General features: G+C 42.3%; 1 pseudogene; it reads left to right on the top strand.

Annotated features, from left to right (window-relative positions):
* The window catches only part of LOC147461497 (agamous-like MADS-box protein AGL19), an 83,079-nt pseudogene that overhangs the window by 45,730 nt on the left and 21,335 nt on the right, over positions 1-16,014 (top strand).

The following is a 16,014-nucleotide window of genomic DNA, read 5'->3' as shown; positions in this document are numbered from 1 at the left end:
TCGGTTTAAGGTTACCGGCTTAATTCCGGGTTTAAACGGGCTTGGATATTATGGCTTAGAGGGCTTAAGATTATGGTTATCAAGGCTAATTTTGGTTTAATGAGATTGGGGCTTTGGCTTAGGGCTCGTACGAAAGCTTAGCTTAGAGTTTTTGGAAATCTCGGCTTAAGCTTGGCTAATGAGATTAGAATTAGGCTTGGATTAGGAGTATGAGATTAGGCTCGGCTTAAGAGAGATTAGGATTAGGCTTAAGATATTAGAGAGCTTAGGAAATTCGGCTTAAAGCTGTGATAATCCGGGCTTAGGCTTGCTTAAGAGCTCTGGCTTTTTCTCCCCGGAGAGAGAGCTCAATGAGAAGGGAACACAATTCCAAACAAAAATGAGAGAGTCCTCCAAAAGAGAGCCGTCTCCTTCTTTTTATAGGTTGCATGGTCACCTTTCTTACTAAAAATGGTCTACCCATTACCGACATCGCTAATGGGTAGCCACCCTATGATGTGGCAACTTGATTTTTGACCTTCACGGAAAGCGCCGCGAGTGGCACCGGAAGGGAGCGCCCCAGGGAGGTCACCTAAGAAAAATGTATCCTATCACGTGAGCTCAATAAAAGGGTATTTAAAGTTCTTGAAACTTACATAAATATATATAGAGGACATTATTTTTTCAAATTTGAAAAAAACTTACAGATTCTAAAAGAAAACGGTACATTATATTCCTAACAAAATTCACAGATAAGGGTTTTTACAAACATTTCTTGAACGCACGTGATATGGTAGTTTTACACATAGTGAATGCCCCGAAGGGAGCGCGCCGGCAAGACTAGCATTTTTTGTTTCATCGGCAGCTTCATCCGCACCCGCTATTGCCCAGCACGAGCTGCTTTTCCTCCCCATGCGCCCTCGCTGGCTGCCCTCGCCATCTCCTTCTTCTTCTTTTAATTGGCTTCACACCCTTATCAAATTAGGGTGTCCATTTAACTTAAGTGGGCGGCATAAAGTTGGCCCTTGAGCAGCCTTAGGTTATGGCTCCTTATTGGGTGGTCGGCCTTCGGGCACCACATTAGGCATACATATCGGCCAAGGATTTGCCACACTTCTCCATTGGGCGGCCATGGCCATTGTAACTGCATCATATTTGAGCATACATGCCGGTCGTAGCATCACCAAGCATAACATCTCACTTAAGAAGTCCCTGCGAACAATCTCATCATGAATGTGCTTTCCTTTGTCAATGGCTTCAATCACACTGCAAGCTTCCAAAATACCCATAAACGCCACTCTGATACAATATCGGACAAGGCATTGGTAAGCATAACACCTTTTCCTAGCAGCCCCGTCGAGAAACTTCATCATGAAATTTGTTGCCTCTTCGGCGTTCAAAACCCTGGTTGCTGCTCAAAATTCCAAAATGGCACACCGATCGAGCGGACTGGACTGATATAGAACCGGCCCCTGGTGAATCTTTATCGGCCAATATCTTGGCGACCGGCTCTTCGATCTCACTGATCTGAAAACACCAACGCACTCTACAAAGTGAGCACTTCAAGCCCGTGCATTCATTTCAAGTCTGTCACCCTAGCTGCAGTTGCCCAATCCGGTACGGATCTGCTACTGACTCAACTTAAAATTGTCATAACTTCTTATCCGTAGCTCTTATTGACGAGCCGTAAAGACAAAGCTGTAGAGCACTTCGAGTACTTCAACTTTGATTAATAAAATCCCAGCTATGACCATTTCAAGAGTACTCACTGTTTAGCAGTACCTATACATATTTTGGCCCTTAGAGCCACATCTGGCACACTTTTAGCTTAAAAATTGGCTTGCTAGCAAGCCCTTATAACTGCTGAATAATCATGTAGGATTCAAATACACCTAATTGGCATCCCTTTGCTCATTTTCTTGTCATGGGAGCGGAGTGGCACGACAGCGAGACTTGGACACGGCTTTTGCCAAGGTTCGCGAGGCTCTACAAAAATCTCAGGAAAGACAAAAAAAGGCAGCAGATTGCCATCTTCGCGATTTGAAATTGAAGGAGAATGATTGGGTGCTCTTACATTTTGAGAAGGCACGCCTGAGAAAGAAAAAGGAAAAGGAGAGGCTTTTTCCAAATCTTAGTATGCGATACTACGGACCTTCACAGATTTCCGAAAACATAAACGATGTCTCCTTTCGAGTGAAGCTGCCCGGAACTTGGAGGATTCACAATGCTTTTCATATGAGTCTCCTGAAGCCTTTTAAAGGTGATGTGCCTGAGGATGGGGAGCAGAAAATGAGAAGATCCTTGTTCGAGAACAATTATTGACTCATAAGGACAAAAAGATTAAGGGTAAAGTAAGAAGGCGATTCTTAGTTAAATTCAAGAACTATCCTACATTGGATGCAAAGTAGATGGAGGAGGAGGACCTAGAAAATACTCCTCATATTGTAAAACTTTACCTTGAAGCTTTTGGTTTAGCAAGTCTACTACAAATGGAGGCCCAAATTCAGCTTGGCCGGATATCTGGTGCAGTGGGTTTGCACAAGAGGGGAGTTACTCCGCTTCTTTATCAACAGATGCCTCGATTTTTGATACTAGAGTCACGGATGTCTCTTTGAGCTTCAGGGATACTAAGAGCTGACAGTATTCTGCTGTATGACTTTATGAAATGGAATTCTAGATAATATGAAACTGATTTGTTCTTGACTTGCTTAAGTGTAGGAACTGATAGACAAAATGACTGCATCATTTTGGTCTGAATAATCTTGATAGACATGGTTGCAATAGGGATTAGTCAATTCAGCATATATGAGGTCCTGAGTGGATCTAGATGCGGTTGAGAATTGCATTGAGATCCGAATGAATGTTGAATGTGATTTGTCATGTGATGTCGTGTGATGACTAGTGATGTCCTGTGATGTCGTGTGATGTGACTGTCAATTGGTACATGTGCTAGATGTGTGTTCCTAGTGCGTCAGTACTAACAGTTAGTGTCTACTAGGACAATTTATGGCTTCTGTGTGTTTTGCACGCGTAATCGAGGGCGATTACAATGCTTTCAACAGGGGGGTATGTCACAAACTAGTAATGTGGCTGTTGGTTGTCTAGTATACACACACACACTCCTTCAAGCATGGACAGTCCCCGACAGACTTAATGATGTGGCTGTAGTGTACCGAAAGGCCCATAAAAAGCGGTGCATTCTATGGGATTGGCTAACATGTGGCATGTTGTATGGATGTCCGCTTTTTGCGGAAGCCTGGAAAAGATTTTATCTATGCAATTGCACACACACACACACACACACACACACACACATTTTTTGCTTTAATCTCTCAAGAAAGAGCTTGTGAGAGAGAGATAGCTTTTGATTTTGAAGCTTTTGGGCTCTGCTTTTGGCATCCCTTGTACACCTTTAAATAAGTGGATAGGCCTCGAACTTCTCAGAGCATCTGGATGTAGAGTCTGAGAGTGAGAGCCTCCTACTCACTTGTATTTTTGCAACAGATTAATACAAAAATAAATACCAAAAGGGGCGCCAGTCTTTGGGGCCAATATCTCTAGGCACGGAACTCCGTCGGGCCAATGTCGAATCAATTGTGAACTGTGAACTCTTCTTAAGCGAATTCTTGTGGTGTCGCGGTAGATTATTGACTTGGAGCGTCCAATTCTGTTCCATGACAAACTCCGTAATCCGAATGGGTTTACTCCGTCCATTGCCAGACCAAAGCGGATACATCGAGGCTCGTTGTTAAATGTAGGCCAACTTTCCTGTATGCGCTTTCATGCATGAGAGTCAGCAGGTACCCGCATAACATCATCTATCGATCTAGTATTTGAGTTCCACGTCATCAAAGAGGCTATGGACTTGCACCTAAACATGATATTTATTCTTGGAATGGTAGGAAAGTGTCGAAGGACCTTTGCAGGGATAAATTTTCCTTGTGTGTCCTCCCTGTACCTGTTTGATCCACAATTGGGACACTGTCCCAGGTTTGCATACTCATTGCGAAAAAGTATACAATCATTAGGACAAGCATGTATTTTTTTATAATCCAAGCCCAAATTAGTAAGAAGCTTTTTAGCGGCTGGACGGGTAGGGGGCATGTGATTCCCTTCTGGCAAGATTTGCTCATTCAACAACGTGACGTTACATGAACAAGTCAGCCCTTTGATCACTTTATATCAGCTGTAATTTGCACTTTACCATGCTTAGGATAGATATGTTTACCTGAAAAGCTATGACTGAGGCGTCATAACAACCGTAGACAGACTGCAAATTAAGCATTGCCAATGCGGTATCGAGAACTGAGATTTTTGCACCAGTGTAGAGCGGCATGCGTGCAAGACTTTGCATCATCTCGCCCTCCTCATCGTTGCTATCATGCCGTCGATATGAACGGGATGACTGAGGTTGGTCCACAGTACTGCGTTCAATGTTGTCACCTTCTATGTTGGAATTCATGTCAAAGAACGCGTCCAACATCTACTCTATCTCTACTTCTTGAAATGCCGCTTCAGGTATTAGTTGGGAGGACTCAATCGATGGCTGCTCGTTTGAAAATCGTCTTCTCTAGGATGAAGTTGGAGCAATATCTACTTGCGTACTTTGACCTTCAATCTCTAGACCATGAGATCGATAACGTAGGTCTTGTACTTGCTCTATCAGAAAGAGACCGTGATTGGTGTGTTGGTCACAGATTTTTCGGTTTTGAAAGATCTGATGCTTGCAATGCACACAAGGACACGCCATCCTATCGTCCATACTTTATCTACCAATGATGCAACAAATAATTAAAACACTCTAGTTGTTGTAAATACACACTACTAAGTACATGACAAGCTTTAACAACCTCACATTCTCTAGCCAGGCTCGATCCCTGCACACCTCGGTCTAGAGGTGCACGGAGATTAGGACCACAGGGTAATAATCTCGTCTTTTTTGGTCAATGACTATATATTAAATTTCTTGATGTCTGTGTGCACTTTTGAAGTCCGATTGCATTTTTTCAACTATTTTCTGCTAGCTCTAACAACCTCACATTCTCTAGCCAGGTATGATCCCCGCACACCTCGGTCTAGAGGTGCACGGAGATTATGACCATAGGGTAATAATCTTGTCTTTATTGGTCAATGACTATATATTAAGGTTCTTGAAGTCTGTGTGCACTTTTGAATGTCCGGTTGCGTTTTTTCTACTCTTAATTTGACGCTAGCTCTAACCTAACCTATAATTTAACCTAACCTATAACATAACCCTAACGTAACTTATAACCTAACCTAATCGGAGTCCGTTTTCATTTTTAGAAGTACATGAGTCATCTTCGAAGTCCGATTGCCTCTTTTCTACTATTAATTTGATGCTAGCTCTAACCTAACCTATAATCGTTATGCCTATAGGACCTATAATCTAACCTAACGTAAAACCTATACCTAACCTAACTTAATGTAACGTAACTTATAACATCTACCTAACCTAACCGAAGTCCATTTGCGTTTTTAGAAGTACACGAGTCATCGTCTAAGTTCGATTGCATTTTTTCTACTATTAATTTGACGCTAGCTCTAACCTAACCTATAATCGTTATGCCTAACCTATAATCTAACCTAACGTAAAACCTATACCTAACTTAACTTAATGTAACCTGACTTATAACATCTACCTAACCTATAACCTAACCTAACCAAAGTCCATTTGCGATTTTAGAAGTATACGAGTCATATTCGAAGTCCGTTTGTATTTTTTGGACTATTATGCCGTCAATAGCTCTAACCTAACCTAAAATCTCACCTAATCTATAACCTAAACCTAACCTAACCTAACATAACATAAAAACAACACAATGGTGAGGCGTTTAGCAAAACGACAAGCCATACAGCTTGCCCACAATGCATATGCGATGTGGGCAAGCTCTATGGCTTGCCAATTTGGAAAATGGCTCACCATTGTGTTGTTTTTAGAGTTGTGAAGCGATTTTATGGCCTGAAAATCGCTCGAAGACATATAGACAACACAATGGCGAGCCGTTGTCAATATAGGAAGCCAAATATCTTTCCCACACTGCATATGCCTTGTGGGCAAGCTTTATGGCTTGCCGTATTGCCAAACAAATCGCCATTGTGTTGTTATTAGGGGCACGAGGTAATTTTAGCGCTTGAAAATCGCTCGCAAACATATATACAACGCCATGGAGAGCCGTTTGGCAATACGGCAAGCCATAAATCTTGTCCACAATGCATATGCATTGTAAGCAAGTTTTATGGCTTGCCGTTTTGCCAAACAGCTCGTCATGGTGCTATTTTAGGACTTGAAAACCGCTCGCGGACATATTAACAACACAATGGCGAGCCGTTGGCAATACGGAAATCCATAGAGCTTGCCCACAATGCATATGTGTTGTGGGTAAGCTTTATGGCTTTCCATATTGACGAACGGATCACCATTGTGTTGTTTTTAATATGCAATGTGGGTAACCTCTATGGCTTGCCGTATTGTCAAATGTAGCTTAGCCGAACTTAACCTAATGTAGCTTTACCTAACCTAGCATAACTAAACCTAACGTAGGTTAACTTAACCTAACCTAACATATAAGATAACGTAACTTAAATTAATGTAGCTTAGCTTAACCTAACCTAATATAACTTAACCTAATGTAGCTTAACTTAATCTAACCTAACGTATAACCTAACATAACAACGTAGCTTAACTTAACGTAACCTAATCTAATCTAACTTAACTTATAACCTATACTTAACCTAAAACATAAACCCCATCAACTACATAATTTGAAAAATGACATAATTCAATAAAAAATTTCTTCAAAACAAGATTTTTTCATAAACTTAAACAAATTTTTTTCATAATTTAAAATGAAATTTCACATAATAAATCCTAATTTCTTTTAAAGCATTGAAAGTTCGAAGCATTCAAAGTTTAAAGCATGAAATTGTCTTTTCTTAATATACAAAGTAATTTAAATAAACTTAATATACATTTTAAGGTTTGAGCACTCACATTCATCGTATTTGAGCAATGAAAGTTGTTGTAAAAGTCCTGGAACCTGCAAAAACGCACACACAAACACAAAGTTAAACTCTAAATCCTAAATCTACAAGTAAACATGAAAACAATCTTACCGTAATGTTATGCGCTAACCCACAAGCAAGATTAGCACCTCCGACAGCGTGTATCGCAGCAGATCTGTAAGAGATGGGGTAGAGGAGATCTTGAGAAAACGCACAAGAACTAAGAGAAATACGTAGAGAAAGCCCGTGGTTTCAATTTTTGCAGGTGTTGTCGGTACAGCCATTGGTACAGCTGTCAGTACAGCCATCGAAAGAGGCGTCGATATGCGCATTCGTGCTGTCGTTGGAATACATGCCGGAAGAGGCGTCGGAAATTTGAAAATCAAATTAAAAAAAAACCTTAACTCCCTCCATAAATACACACACATATACCTACGTCCACCAGTGACGCCGGTAATGTGGCGTCAGAATTCAAGTGACCTCTTGTAGTATCGATATAAGAAGTACGCAGATGAGAATCATTGTCTTGCTACTTTTGAAGAAGGAGACAAGGTTTTCCTCAAAGTTTCGGAGCATTCAGAAAGTCTGAAGACGGGAAAAGTTGCTAAACTTTCACCATGCTATTGTGGACCGTTTACCATTCTCAAACGTATAGGTCAAGTGGCCTAGAAGTTAACTCTCCCAAAGCACTCACGAGCTCATCCTGTTTTTCATGTTAGCCGTTTACAAAAACAGCTAGGACAGAATGATAATGTCATTGACACACGTGTGTTAGTTGACCTTATCAAACCAAGCATTCCTCATGAGCCTGAAAAGATTTTGGATTCTCATGAGATTCACACCAAACATCATGTCAGACGACAGATGTTGGTAAAATGGCTAGATACATCTGAAGAAGGTTCTACATGGGAGACTGTCTCCGCACTTAAGAAACGTTTTCCTACGTTCGTTTTTGAGGACGAAAATGATTTTCCAAGGGGGGGGTAATGTAAGGACATGGATCCTATGGGCAAGGTCACCGGCAGAACCGGACATTGTGTACGCTAGGGGGAGGCTATAAGATAGCACGGTTGGGTGGAGACTAGCACACGCATTACCACCGCCCTTTCACATGTGTTTTCTACTTAATATGGTTTACCTCATTTTTCTTATGTTGCAAAAGTAATGTATGAATGGATTTACAAAGAGAAAAGGTCTATACAAAAGGAGTGCATGCAAAATCTATAAGTAAGCTGAAGAAGATGTGACAATGCGCTGTGATATTGAGAAAAGTTGATTACAAGTGAGGAAGGCTGATTATTGTGACTGTCGATACTAGCCCCATATGAATTGGATAGACAATTGGACAAGACGATAAGAATGAAAATATGTATGCTATAAGATTTGGTGCTAAAGTGTTACTTCTTGATAAAGAGCATATTTATAGGTTAAGCAAGAACTTAAGGGTGTTGCAACCATCGTAAGATGGGACAAAGAGTATGTTATGGGTGCTACAGTGGTAGTAGAGATAGATTGCTTACACATTTTTGGAATGAGAATGAGTTTTTCAACACTAGATATTGCATGGTTATGCTGGATTGTTGAATTTCACCACATTGCAGGAATATATAATCCAATTGTTGATATCTTAAGATGTCGGTGTCAGGAGTTTTTTGGAGCAAGGGATTGCGCATATGTACATATACATGCATGGTGCATCAAATAAAGAATTGCCCATTTTTCAGAGCCAGGTGGTTACGTGGGGCCCACATGTGTACAGGTAGGACAGGGTGTACATAGTGCATCGATTTTCAATATTACCAGTACCAGTGTGTTTTTTCTACAATAAGGAGGATTTGGTAGCGCGTAAAACTTCTCGAGGAAGCTATCCGCGGGCCGACAACATGAGGTAAGCAGGTGCGTCAGATGGCATCGAGTGGCGTCAGGAGGTCGAACGGGGTCAATACTTGCATGCGGAGAAGTATGGACAGGACGTGGGTGTTTTCTTGTGATACTTATGAAGAAAGGTCATCATGAGGACCAATTTTTGGGGCCACTTCACGTGGTTGCGGGATGCATTATTTGGAAAAACTGAGTGCCAGTTGTGCGGATGATGCAAAAAGGTGACAACTATGCACTGCGAGGTCATTTTGTGGCCTGTTCGGGGTCCGTTTGAGGTCATCTAAAAGGCCACGGGTGCCCAACTAATAAAGCTAAGTGTGGGAACTGAAAAAATAGAGAGAAGACCAGAAAAAACGTGGAGAAGAGAGGAGGGACATCCGCAGGTGTGTTTTTGGGGTTTTCGGAGTCTGTTTTGACCGTAAACTGCTCATCCGAGGTCGGATTTGAGCACTTTGACATTGTAGACTGGGGTTTTGGGCCGTTCCGGACGCGATGGCACTGTCGATTTTTCCAAATTACTCCCTCTTTTTCTGCTATTTTGGCTCTGTAAGTTTCTCCTATGAGCGAAGTTTCTTCTCCAGTTTGTGATTGTATCTGGCTTATTTTACCCATATTGTGTGAGCTATTTGTCCCATTGGTGTTGGCCCAAGCTCATTTGTATCTAAACATCAGAAATTCTCCTCTTTTGAGCTGAGTTTTTTGGGTGTGTGTGAGTGTGTATGTGTGAGTGTTGAATGGGCAAGTGGGGAATCTCTCTCTTCTCACTCCGTCGGTGTGTTTCCTGTCTCGGCCAGGCTGGTTGTGTAAGCCGAGTGGTGCCCCATAATGTGTATGTGTATCATCCCAAGAGTGTGTGTCGGGTCATTATAGAGGTGTTCTGTGTCCCCATTGAGGATCTTCTTCGAGTACCTTCTGCTTCGAGCTTCAAGCTTCGAGATTCGGGATTACAGGTTGCAAACTACAACTACAGGTTACAGGTTACAGGTTACAGGTTACAGGGACAGGTACAGGTACAGGTACATGTGATTCACACAGGTAGAGGTAGCTGGAGTACAGTGATATACTGGCAAGTGGAAGTCACTTGCAGTTTCTTAGTGTATGCATCATTGGGCGTCTATTTGAGCACATGGTCTTGTATTGTACGCTACTTGTGGATACTTCCATTGTATGCCTTTGTGGAGCCATACTTGGTTTTATTTGGTAGTCCCAGCCATTTCTGGGACTTGGTCTGGAAGATAGTCATTTCTGAGACTTGACTATACGAGGTTTGCATAAGCCTTCATGAGAGGTTCGATAGAGTGAGAGCTGGGGGATTCTCAAATGTGAGATCCTTTCGGTGATACAGGTGGCTGGAGCACCCTTTTCGTGACCTCGCCATAGGCTATGTACTAGTGAGTCCTACTTGATGCTCGGGTTCTATTGTTGATAATTTATGCATACATATACAGTCTATATTTTGGGTTCCTACTGCTCTATTTCTGGGGAAACTCTGCCAAAATTTTTCCAAGTTATGATGGCTGGTTTTTTGGTCTTTTGATCCATTTATGCTGTTATGCTGCTGAAATTTTGGCAAAATCAGAGGTTAAGTCAGGTGTGCCTTCTTGGGAGCTTCATGGTTGGCTTTAATGGATGATCAAAATGGCCCTCAATTCACTCCATTTCATTTAACTCAAAGAATCCAGATAAATGTTCATGTGTCCAGGAAGATTTTTTTCCAGCAGCGCATAGTCTTTATGTTCGGGCCAAGAAGATTACTAGAGATCTTGGAATGTCCTTTGCCTGTTGTAATTCCGATGATCAACTATGAAAACTCATTTGATGTGCATGTGTTTGTCCTTATCTAAAGTTGAGCTCCATTGAAGTTTCTGGGGATTGGGTAGTCAAATGTTTTGGGTTCTTGCACGTGTGTTCAAAGGGGTTCTCAAAGCATTGTAACTTGTGTAGCCATGGCTTTCTCTTATCCGGAGTTTCATGGAAGAAGTGATGAAGATGTGGAAGATTTTTTGGAAAAGATGGAGGTTGCCTGCATTAGCAACCAGATTCATGACCCTGCGCAGATGTTACGTCTTCTCCAAATTTGTTTGAAGAGTGATGAAAGAGTCTGGTCCAAAACATTTGAAGAGGAGTTGCATGTGGCTGATCCACCTGTAAGGTTGAGTTGGGACAATCTACGACATGGGTTGGAAGTGGATTTTGTGAATGTAGAAGATCCTAACAAAGTGTGGCAAGAAGTACAGGCTTTGGTGCAAAAGGAAGGTGAGCCGGTAGATGTGTACATACGTAAGTTTTCATTGGCATGGGAGCGGATGTGCAAGGCCTTAGCACCTCAGGTACCCCCGCCTGACATGATGAAGAAGGACAGGTTCTTGGCTGGTCTCCTGGAGAATATACGTTGGAGAGTGGAGCTAGAGAAGCCTAGGACATATGAAGATGCACTAGAGGTAGCAAGGAACAAAGAGTGGAAGTTGAGGAAAATGAGACAGTTAGGGGTGGAGTCTTTGCCCATGAGGTCTGAATTTCAGCCTATAGAGTCTTTACAAGGTCGCATGCCAGGGGTTCATCATGAACCAGTGGTTCATGTTACTACTCAGGTTATGCCAGCAGTGGTCACTACAGCAGTGCAAGATGATGGGCTAAGGCAAGACATGAGGCAAATGGTAGATTTGATGAAGAATCTCAGCCTAAACATGCTAGGTCAAGTGGGAAATAATCGAGGTCGAGGGAGATTTGCAAATCAGCCAGGAGGTGAAGAAAGGCCTAGGAATGGTGTTGGAGAAAGCAATGGTAGGTTTTGGAGACAGACGCCCACATGTTATAATTGTGGAGAGTTGGGTCACATCAGCCCGCAATGTGATAAGCCACCAAGGATGGGGGGAGACATGTATCCATTGCCAAGACAGGTGTTAACTAGGTCAAATGATTATGGCATCAAAATTAAGGGAGACGAAGGAACCAGTGGACTGACCCAGGAGGAAAAGGGAAAGACAAAAGTGCTAAGTGTAGTCACCTTGGAGAAGGCATCAAAGCTAGAGGATACATTAGTGATGCATGCCTATTGGGAAGAGGACCATAGAAGATAAGGAAGGAAGAAGTGCCCCAGGTCCTAGTAAGAAGAAAGGAAAGAGCCATGAAGGCAAGGATGTCAAGGCCAAGAGGAAAAGGAGAGCTCGTCGAAAGTTTCATGTTTCAGATTTTTCACTAGGGGATGGGCAATTAAGCTATGACTTGAAGGAGGATCTGACGAGCAGGAAGGCAGATGTTACTTTTGGGCAGCTTATAGAGATGGTGCCTAAGCTAAAGCGACAATGGAAGAGGATGGTTAACCCAATGGAGAAAGAGCTAGAGAGAGGTTCAATAAAGGTGTTGGCAATGGATGAGCTACCAGACATTTGTCCAATAGTAGATGTGTGTCATAAAAGGAAAAATTTGGGACAAGGTTTTGTGGATGGCGGAGCCCAAATATGCGTCATAACACACTCATGCATTGAGAAGATGGGTCTCATAGTGGCTGGGGTGTCAGGTTTTCGGATCAGATTGGCAAACCATCAAAAAGTAAAATGCTTGGGTGTTGTAAAGAGCTTAGAAGTGGAGCCATATGACGCAAAGACAGTGGTTTATTTTCATGTGATGCCAGCAGGGTTGGGAGCATATCCTATTATATTGGGCAGACCATGGTTACGTGCAGTGGGAGCTGTTCAAGATTGGCGACATGGTACGATTAGCCTCTATGGAAAGACAGGTACCAAGAAGCTTTATAATATGGACACAAGGAAACGATTAGAGGAGCTTTATGAAGATGAGGATGAGTCTAGTGATGAAGACTCTTCCACGGTGACAGATGAGGACAGTGATAGCACTACCAGCAGTGATGAGGATGCTGATGTTGCATTTCTTTTGATGGACAAAGAAATACAAGAGTTTGGTTTAGTTGCATTTGCGAATGAGGTTGAAGATGAAAGTGAAGGGCCTTATGAAGTGATTGAAGGGCTGATGCAAACCAAGGTTGAGCTGTCAAAGAAGCAGGAATTGATGACACAAATGATCAGTGGAGACCTCTCAGCTATGGAGAAGGATATATATTTGCACATGCTAGCTAGTTTTCTTGATTTGTTCATTACTTCATATGAAGAGATCAGAGGGTTCAAGGGCAAAGAGATGCATATAGAGCTGAAAGAAGGTGCTAAGCCAGTGCGGCAAAGGCTAAGAAGGATGGGTCAAGAGCAAATGGAAGCCTTGCGAGAAGAGGTGGACAAGTTGTTGAAGGCAGGGTTCATAGTCCCTGTGGAGACCACAGAATGGGTGAGTCCAGTTGTAGTCAGTCCAAAGAAGGATGGGAAGTGGAGATTTTTTGTAGATTTTAAACCCTTAAATGCAGCCACTAAGAAGAACCCATATCCTCTTCCATTCATTAATCAGATCTTGGATTCAGTGTCAGGTTATGAGAGGTACAGTGTGTGTGATGGTTTTTCAGGCTATTTTCAATTGAAGATTGCTCTTAAAGACCGCACAAAGACCACTTTTATTACGTCATGGGGCTGCTATTGCTACACAGTATTGCCATTTGGGTTGTCAAATGGACCTTCCTTCTATCAAGAGAGAGCAAATTGGGTGTTGGAACCATTCATTCGTAGTTGTGTTAAAGCTTTTATGGATGACTTCTGTGTTTATAGCAGTAGGACTAAACACCATGAGAAGCTGCAGATGGTATTGGCTTGATATGATGAATGTGGAGGACAACTAAATCCAAAGAAATGTCATCTAGCACAGCCAAGGGTGAAGTTATTGGGCCATATGGTGTCAGAAAATGGCATTGAGGCTGATCCAGATAAGGTTAAGTCTATTATTCTTCTTCCATCACCTACGAGTACGAAGCAATTGGCAACTTTTATACACAAAGTGAAGTACATGGCACGGTTTATTCCATTGTCTTCGCAGCTTCTTTATCCATTACAGCAAGTGGCAAAGCATGATCCATTGCAATGGGATGACAAGCGTGAAGAAGTGTTTCAAGAGGTGAAAGCGGTGTTAGGGGGGTTGTCAGCCATGCAGGCTCCTGATTGGGAGAAATTGTTTTATGTAAATCCATCAGTAGGGGATGATGCCATTGGAGCCATGCTATTGCAAAAGGGGAAGGGCAGCCATTATATGAGGCTAGTGTATTGTGCAAGCCAAGTGAAGTTGGTAGCAGAGAGAAAATTCTCGGAAGTAGAGCTAGTGATGGCCAGTGTAGTATTTGCTTGTCGACGATTTCGTCATTACTTGCTACCAAGACCTTTTGTTTTCTTGATGAGTTATGCCTTTTTGCCACAGCTAATTAATGGCACTAACATGTCAAATGTGGTCAAGAAATGGGTAATTGAGTTGCAAGAGTTTGAGTTCTCTTTTTTAGTGGAAGACAGTACAAGAGCTACCCTAGCTGATTTGTTGACCTACAAGGAAAATCCCCTTCTTGTTAAGGAAGAGGTGGTGAGAAAGGTAGTTGATCAGCAATGCACATGTGTTGTTCTTTGATGGTTCATACAGAAAGAGCCATGATGCAGCTTCAGGGTGTATAGCACTTTATGATCTAGAGGGGAAGCTAGTATGCAAGAGAGGGTTCAAATTGGATGCTCATAGTAACAACGAGGCTGAATATGCTACTCTGGAAGCCGGATTACACATTTTTTTGAAGCATGGGGTTCGAAGGTTGAGCATAAAAGGTGATGCCTTGTTAGTGGTGAAGCAAGTGCTGGGTGTGTGGAAGAGCAAGAACACCTCATTGAAGGAAATGTGCTTCAAAATTAAAGGCCTGTTAAAAAAGTTCGAAGCATGAATCATCAGACACATTGAACGTGCTCTAAATGGAGAGTCACATGAAGCAGCTCAAGGCATGATTAGGGAGCTATTTGTGTTGAGGACCACTTTACCCCTTTATCATGGCCGGGAAAGTTTGGCTCAAGAAGAGGAGTTTTTGCTAACAGGAATCATTCCAAAGGAGATTCAGAAGTCTAAGAAGTATGGCTTTGTGCGTAGAGCATATAGGTACAAATTGATTGGTGATGTCTTATACATGAAAGGGGCTGATCTCGTGTTGAGACGTGTACCTTGGCAGGAGGAGCTTTACAGAGTGTTGGAAGAGAATCACGAAGGCACATGTGGTGGCCATTTTGCTCTAAAGATCACCTTGCATAAGATTTTGCAAGAGGGGTATGTATGGCCTAGTTTGCACAAGGATGTTCACCATTGGTGTAGGTCTTGCAATAGGTGTCAAGCATTTGGGAAGAGAGTGTTGAAGCCAGAGCTACGAAAAACCATTATTGCGTTTGATGTGTTTGAAAAGTGGGGGATTGATTCAATAGGCCCGTTACCTATCACAAGCAAGGGCAAAAGCTATATCTTGACGGCACTGGACTATCTCTCTAGATGGGAAGAGGCTATAGCAGTAAAACAGATCACTGCAAAGGATGTGGCAAAATTTGTGTATGATGAAATATGTTGCAAGTTTGGGGTGCCATTAGAGCTACTTTCAGATAAGGGGCCAGGATTTAGAGCTAAACTGCTAGACTTCTTATGCACAAAGATGAAGATTAGGCACCAGCATACCACTCCTTATTACCCGCAGTGTAATGGCTTAAATGAAAGATTCAATGGTGAGTTGGTACAAATTCTTTCTAAAGTGACAGAGCACCAAGGAAAGAATTGGGATTTGGAATTGCCTAGTGCATTATGGGCTTACCGTACTTCGGTGAAGACAGGTACAGGGTTTACTCCATTTCATTTGGTGTATGGAAAGGAAACACTATTGCCTGTGGAGGTAGAGTTGCCTGCGGTCAAGATGTTAGAGAAGTTGCTTGGGCCACCTAGTGATCCATTCAAAGAGAGGCTCTTGCAGTTACAAGAGGTCCAGTTGGATAGGATGAGCGCATTGGAGCATTATGGGCAGATGCAGGATAAGGCTTTGGCAAAGATAAATGAAAAGGTCAAAAGTAAGGGTATCAAGAAACATGACTTGGTTTTGCGCTACAACAGTAAGCTGGACAACACCTTCCAAAAGAAGTTTCAAATTAAGTGGGAAGGCCCTTTCAAGGTAGTGGAGTGTTTTCCAAATGGCACATATCAGCTGGCTAACCTGGATGGTGTTCTACATAAGTC

This window comes from Adiantum capillus-veneris, chromosome 3 (assembly GCF_014529385.1).
Source record: "Adiantum capillus-veneris isolate H3 chromosome 3, ASM1452938v2, whole genome shotgun sequence".
Taxonomy (NCBI): Eukaryota; Viridiplantae; Streptophyta; class Polypodiopsida; order Polypodiales; family Pteridaceae; genus Adiantum; species Adiantum capillus-veneris.
This window is presented reverse-complemented; position numbering and strand designations above follow the sequence as displayed.